The following is a 6,927-nucleotide window of genomic DNA, read 5'->3' on the forward strand; positions in this document are numbered from 1 at the left end:
AGTGCGTTCGACCGATGTCGGAATCTGTCCAGCATGAATCCATCGCGTCTGCGCAACTAGCGCTCGGATCTATCAGGGCTGGAGGCTCGAGGTTAGTCTACCACTCCATCTCTGGTCTGCCGACATATGAGTGCTATAGGGACCGGTGTGCCCTCCATGGGTATTAGGATGCAGGTGGCCCATGCCCGCCTCGTTGCCGCCATGGCGGAGGCGGCGGTGCGTGCTGCCTTGGAGGGGGAAGCCATATGTGCCTGTATCCCACAAAAACGGAAGAGGAGAAACACGTGCGCCCTCGTCCGAGAACAAAATCGAGGTTCTGCCGAATCATCCATAGAGATTGTAGAGTACCCGTTGTGAAAATGAAAATGAAATTTGAGAGGTGACCGGTCATCGTTTGCGGACTGGCGTCCGTTGACATTTCAAGGGTCGGATTTGGTGTAGTATGTGAGTATAATAAATTGCTCTGACGTAGAGTAGTACTCCCTCCATTCCAAAATATAGTGCGCCCGCGTTTCCCGAGGTCTAACTTTGACCATAAATTTAACCAACGAGACCAACTGCGACGGGAGAAAAATTATATAATTGAAAACTTCTTTCAAATACAAATTCACTGATATAATTTTTGCTCTCGTCGCAATCGGTCTTGATAGTTAAATTTACGATTAAAATTGAAGCACGGAGATAGAGAAAACACTACGTTGTGGAATGGAGGAAGTGGTTGGAACTAGGAAGCTTGCCACCCGTTTCCAAGGGCTGACTTCCAAGGCAAGTCAGATTGCGCATCTCCACTCCACCTCTGCCGAATATTAAAAAGGCATGGACCGAGATGACATTTTTCGCTGTATTCTATGCGCATCTCCAAAGTCCAACCCATTCCTGAGATCACTGCTTTGTGTTCCCTTTTGCTGCTAACCAATCCATTGACTTGCATCATTACTCTGCTCCTCCCATTTCAACTTTGGTTATAAAACCCCTCGGCCTCCGTCCATCCATTTCCACCTCAAATCTCGAAGTCATACTTGTACAACCAAGCCGAGAACCGCCGCGAGCAGCAGCCAGGACCGCGCCTTTCCCCGTCCTCTCCGGCGCCGACCATGGCCGTCGACTTCGTGGGACGCGGCCACGCCCCCCGTGGCCTCGCCCTCGCGGGCGGGCAGCAGCAGCTGGCCTTCCACGAGGCCGCCGCGGCGGGGCTCAGCAGCCTCGAGCTCCTCGTCTCGGCGCTCTCCCCGCGCGCCGACTGCGCGCCGCCGCCGCTCGGGGAGATCGCCGACCAAGCGTTATCGGGGTTCCGCCGGGTCATCGACATCCTCGGCCGCACCGGCCACGCCCGCTTCCGCCGCGGCCCGGTTGGAGCTGCCGCCGCCTCGTTGACTCCCCCTCCTGTCTCTTCTCCTCCTAGGATGCCGGCCCGGCCACCGGCACCGGCAGCCTCGCAGCAGCTGGTGCCCCAGAAAAGCCTGACGCTGGACTTCACCAAGCCTTCGAAGGCGCCGGCAGCGGCAGCCGCTGCTTCGGTGACGTCGACGTCTTTCTTCTCGTCGGTGACGGCGGGGGGCGAGGGCACCGTGTCCAAGGGCCGGGCGGTGGTGTCCTCCGGAAAGCCGCCGCTCGCCGCTGGTACCAAACGGAAGCAACAGCAACAGCAGACGCCCTGCGCGAGCGGCGCGCACTCCGACGTCGCCGCCGTCGCCGCCGGCGACCGGTGCCACTGCTCGAAGAAGCGCAAGCACCGGGTGAAGTACACGACGCGCGTGCCCGCGGTAAGCTCGCGCACGGCGGACATCCCCGGCGACGACTACTCGTGGCGCAAGTACGGGCAGAAGCCCATCAAGGGGTCCCCTTACCCCCGCTGCTACTATAGGTGCAGCACCGCCAAGGGCTGCCCTGCGCGGAAGCACGTCGAACGCGCCACCGACGACCCCGCCATGCTCATCGTTACCTACGAGGGCGACCACCGCCACGACACTTTGCCGCCGGCCGCCGCAAATTGAAGTTCCCTGGCAGCGGCAGCGACAGTACTGGATGTGCTCAAGCATGTATACACCACTAACTAAATTTTTTGTTGTTGGATTTCAAATTTGTTTTCTTACATGAGTATGCAATATACTTGCGTGAGAAACATAGTAAGAGCAGCTACGACCGAGCGCCCAAAGCCCCTATACGCCCACCTCGACCTCACATATATTAGCTCTCATCTACTCATCGGACAAAACCACCGCTCCACTCCATCCTGCACCGCCCCCAAGCTATCTTTCGGTGATCTCCGGCCGACTCCGGTATGGGGGCAGCGGATCTCACTCCGACCACTTCGGATCCAACGATTGAGACGTCGTCCCATGCGGGGAGGAGGAGGCTATGGTCGTCCGCATGGCCCTCCGCCGCTCCCAGGAGGGGTTTGCCCAACCCAGGTCGGATTCGATCCAGCGTGAATCCACTGCGTCGGCTCAACAAGCGCTTGGATCCAACGGGGTTGAAAGCTCGAGGTCCATCTCACGTCCCTTCTTCGGTCTAGAGGAGTACGAGGGGTTATAGGGACCGGTGTGCCCGCCGTAAATAAGCAGATGGGGGCGGCAGTGCGAGGCCAGCCTTGCGGTCGATGTGGCGAAGGAGTCGACACGCACTACCATGGAAGAGGAAGCCATCTGTGCCCGCCTCATCCACAAGGGGTAGAGGAGGAACATGCGTGCCCTCGCCCGAGAGCAAGCCCGAGCGGTCCGTGCCATGGCCGGGCTGCCCCACAAAGAGGAGGGGGTGAAAGTGTCTGGATGGGCATCTCCGGCGAGGAGGAGAACCAGCTTGATCCATATTGCGTCTTCAACTACTACTTCCGTGACACATATTGCGTCTTCGACTGCTACTTCCGCGACAAAGGAGTGTTTGACAAAAAAACTACCATTTTAGGGGTTACCGTCCCACAGAACTACCACATTTTAAAAACTGACCAAAAACTACTAAAAATTTCTAATTTTGTGACTAAAAACTACCACTTTTCGATAACGGCTTGTTTAGACGATTTAAACGTGTTTATGACAGGCGGGGCCCACCCGCCAGGGCTGCTAAGTCAACTCCGTTTATTTTGACCGTTATTTACAGGTGGGTCCCACACGTCAGCATCAACCTTCTTCTTCCTCCTCTCTCTGTGGCATTTCCTCGAACACCTTCTGTGCACCTGCGCGCCACCTCCATCGCCGACGCTCGACTGTGGAAAATCTGCCGCAGCCGTCCCGCGCCGGTCCGCCCACGATGCTGCCTGCTACTGCCGCTGCTAGCCACCGCCCGACGCCGGCGCTCGCCGCCGTCGCTCGGGGCCTCCAGCACCCCGCCGCGCGTAACAGCCGCTCCTGCCAGCGAGGTGCGCGCCTTCCCTGCCCGAGGTGCTCACGCTGCAGGAGCTGCTCGTCGTGGTGTTGCAGGAGCTGCTCGCGCTCCAGCTCAAAGGGAGGCCGACGAGGACGACGCCATCTAGGCCGAGGTCGTCGAGGCAGGGGACGACAACAGCATCCAAAGCTCGCCGGATCTCCCGGCGACGGCGACTTCCTCGCCAGGAGATGGAGGGGCGGGTGCTCTTCGGCCCCGCGGCGCTGGCGGCTGCCTCGCCGGGAAGATGGAGGGGCAGGTGCTCTTCGGATCCCGCGACTCCGGTGGCCAGTGGCTGCCTCGCCGGGCGGATCGAGCGACGGCGGCGAGCGCCAGCGTCGGGCGGTGGCTAGCAGCGGCAGCCCGGAGCAGCAACAGCACGCAGCATCATGGGCGGAGTGGTGCGGGACGGCTGCGGCGCAGACGCAGGCGGGCGGCGGCGGCGCGGCTCGGCAGGCGTGGCTCGGCGGGCACGCCACCGAAGTTTGACCTCCTTCCCTCCCATGCACAGAAGCTGTTTGTGAAAATGCCAAAGAAAGATAGAGAGAGGAGGAAGAAAAATGACGTGTGGGTCCCATCTGTAATAACAGTCAACTGAACGGTCAACATGTTTAAATCGTCTAAACTGTCTATTATCCAAAAGTGGTAGTTTTTAGTCACAAAATTAGAAAATTTTGATAGTTTTCGGTCAGTTTTTAAAAAGTGGTAGTTCTGTGGGACGGTAACCTCTAAAGTGGTAGTTTTTTTTCAAACACTCGCGACAAAGACGCCAAGGGCTCCAACAAGGGCAAGCATGGATGATCTTTATCCATAGCTAGTATGTAGAACATGCCAAATTTTGGTGTTCTGATAGCAGGCATTGATGTAGTAGCTGGACGTTCGTATAAGAAGTTTACCATGCATGTGTTATATTGATTCGAGGTTCGTTAATTGAGGTACTCGAATGTGGGAACAGAAAATTAAAGTGTGACCGGTCACCGTCTACGGACGCGTCTGGTCACGTCCGCAGACGTATGAGGGGCCGGCTTAGCCATATGTGTCTGTAGATGCTCTAAGTAGTGTTCAACAATGAACCAATGAATCGATAAAACCGCCACAATTATGAACATAGCAACTAAGGGCATCTTTAGCCAAATCCTAAACAATTAGCCCCTCGGAAGCCCACCGTCATGTCATACGCGTGTGCCGCCTGCTCCGCGGAATGAAATGTGCTGAGCCAATGACTTTTCCACATGTCCGATCGTGGATTTCCGATACCCAAGTCCCACGCAGGCGTTGCCACACGTTGTGGTACTTCTTCAATGACGGTAGCGGTTGAGACATAGATCTCGAGTCGGGGGCTCCGGGCGGCCGTGTGGCCCCGTTTTAGGCGCAACGTTGATCTCGTGATGGCCCTCCTCATCAATTTGGTGGCGGCTGCTAGCGGCTCGATTCGTCCATTCGGGCAACGACGAGCAATTCGAAGAGGGGCTGGGTAGAGTCGGGGATTGTGGTGCCGGCGGGGACGTGGGGTGGTGGCGGGTGATGCCGGCATGGATGCGGGTGAGCCGATGAGAGTGGCAGGCATGAGAGAAGAGATTTTTTTTCCTGAGAAGTGGCTTCGGCCACTCAAATTTGTGGCGCAGCCGACGAGACCGGTTGAGGATTCCTCAAAAGACGGAATTTTTATATCTCTACTCCTAATGAAGCAGTTGGTAGCCTGATACGGTTTATTTTCGTCTGGTTATTTTTCGTCCCACCTTTCACCATTCCTTTGTACTGGTTTTATCTCCTGCCCCGTACTGGTTTTTCTCTTCTCCACCCCTCGCACGATCACAGCCCGCCCCACAGATTTTTTTTCCAATCAAATTACTCACCTCTTTCCTTTTTTTTAGTACCAATGATTCCCCCATCTGCGCCCCGAATTAAAGGGTCGCAGACCAGTAGGGCCAAAGCATGCCTGCATTGGCCATCAATTACCACAAAAGATTCCTAACTAATCGATCGTATCTTGATTCTCACGTCATTTAATGATTGGAATTGATCTCGCATGCATTCTTTCCTTTGCACGCGCGTGCATCACGCCAGCATGGAAGTTGTTCCTTCCAATTTGCTGCACAAGTTGGATGTGGGTGAAGAGTGCTTGGGCATAGGCCACGGAGAGGTTGCGTCGCTGCCGCTCGTTTCCTACCCATGCCTTACCTGTGGGTTGTGCTCGGCCCTTCTTTCTCCATGGCGAACTACACCGGCGGCAGCGGGGATGACCAGGCGCGGTGGTTCCCGCGCTCGTCATGCTCCACAAGCTAAACCTACCAGTGTAGATGGTGGCCCGGGTGGGGGCCGACAAGGAGGCGGCCACACTACGTGAGACGGTCAACTGCATCTTCAACCTCCGGATGGTCACCCCGATGACGCTGATGCCCCGCGAGCGGTATCCCACATGTACCTCGCCGCGACGCAACCCTTGCTCTGTCTTCCATCAATCACTTTGAGGTGTGCGTGATGACGTGGAGGCACACAACCACCGCCGTATACGACGGACACACAGCTCGGTAATGGTGGTTCCAGGACCAACACCTCCCGCAACTGCTCCTCCTCTTGGTTGTTGTGGTGAGTTGGTAGCTTCTTCATCTTCTGTATGTATGATCTGATCATACTGAACATGTATCTGTTGGATCACTAGAAGTCCCCATTCCCTCCTGACTTCCAGTTACATCTACACTGCTCCAAGATCCAGAGGCGCGCCATTGTCGCGGCAGATGGCAGCAGCAAGGGCGACAAGGCGGAGGAGGGAGGTAGAGCGTTCAGCCCATCCAGGTTACGACCACCAAATCGGCGTTGATATCATTCGTGCTGGTGCTGCCACACTTCGCGGAGGTGCTGGCCAGCCGGCACATACGTCAGTGCGTCATCTATCTTAGGCTCTCAGTCACAGCTGTGATAATTAGAGTATATATATATGCATCTCCAGTTACAGGCCCATTTTTTTGTACATTCATTTATAGCCCCAGATTTTTTTAGACATTCATTTACAGTCTCATTTTCCTTGGATGTGCAGATCTGGGAATTTAAACAATTCACCAACATAAGCCACTTCATGTATAACAGAATAGTTGAGGAGTAAAGTAGTGTCATATTCCGTATTACCATTCAGATTTCAGAGAACACAACAGTAATTTTTGATATTTTGCTCCGCAGGTGGAATTTATCACGGGAACCTACCTATATCCAAGCACTTCTCTGAGGCATTGTACACCTTCCGTCTCGGCCAAAACGATCACACCATAGGCTACTCGGCCAATATGACCACCGAACAGATTGAAGCCTATGACAACGATCTCGTGGAGCAATGCAGGTACAGTTAAAACTAACTTGCTCATAGTCTCGCTCATAGCCATGAAAAAGCAAGTGCCGATTCTTTAAAACAACATCAAGTTGCACAATAACGTCAAGTTCTGATTCATGCTTGCTTCGAATTCTTGGTTCACGAAAAGAATTTGTAACTTTATCCTGTAGATTGGTTCATGCTCCATATTTTGATAAAATTGACAAATGTCAGATTTGATTCGTTAGATTAGGTTCATGAAT

General features: G+C 54.7%; 1 pseudogene; it reads left to right on the top strand.

Annotated features, from left to right (window-relative positions):
* The first annotated feature begins 896 nt into the window (after positions 1–896).
* Positions 897–2,100, top strand: LOC125510500 (putative WRKY transcription factor 17 pseudogene; annotated as a pseudogene).
* The last annotated feature ends 4,827 nt before the right edge of the window (positions 2,101–6,927 follow it).

Source organism: Triticum urartu, chromosome 5A (genome assembly GCF_056163025.1).
Source record: "Triticum urartu cultivar PI428250 chromosome 5A, HENAU_Tu73, whole genome shotgun sequence".
In the NCBI taxonomy this organism is placed as follows: Eukaryota; Viridiplantae; Streptophyta; class Magnoliopsida; order Poales; family Poaceae; genus Triticum; species Triticum urartu.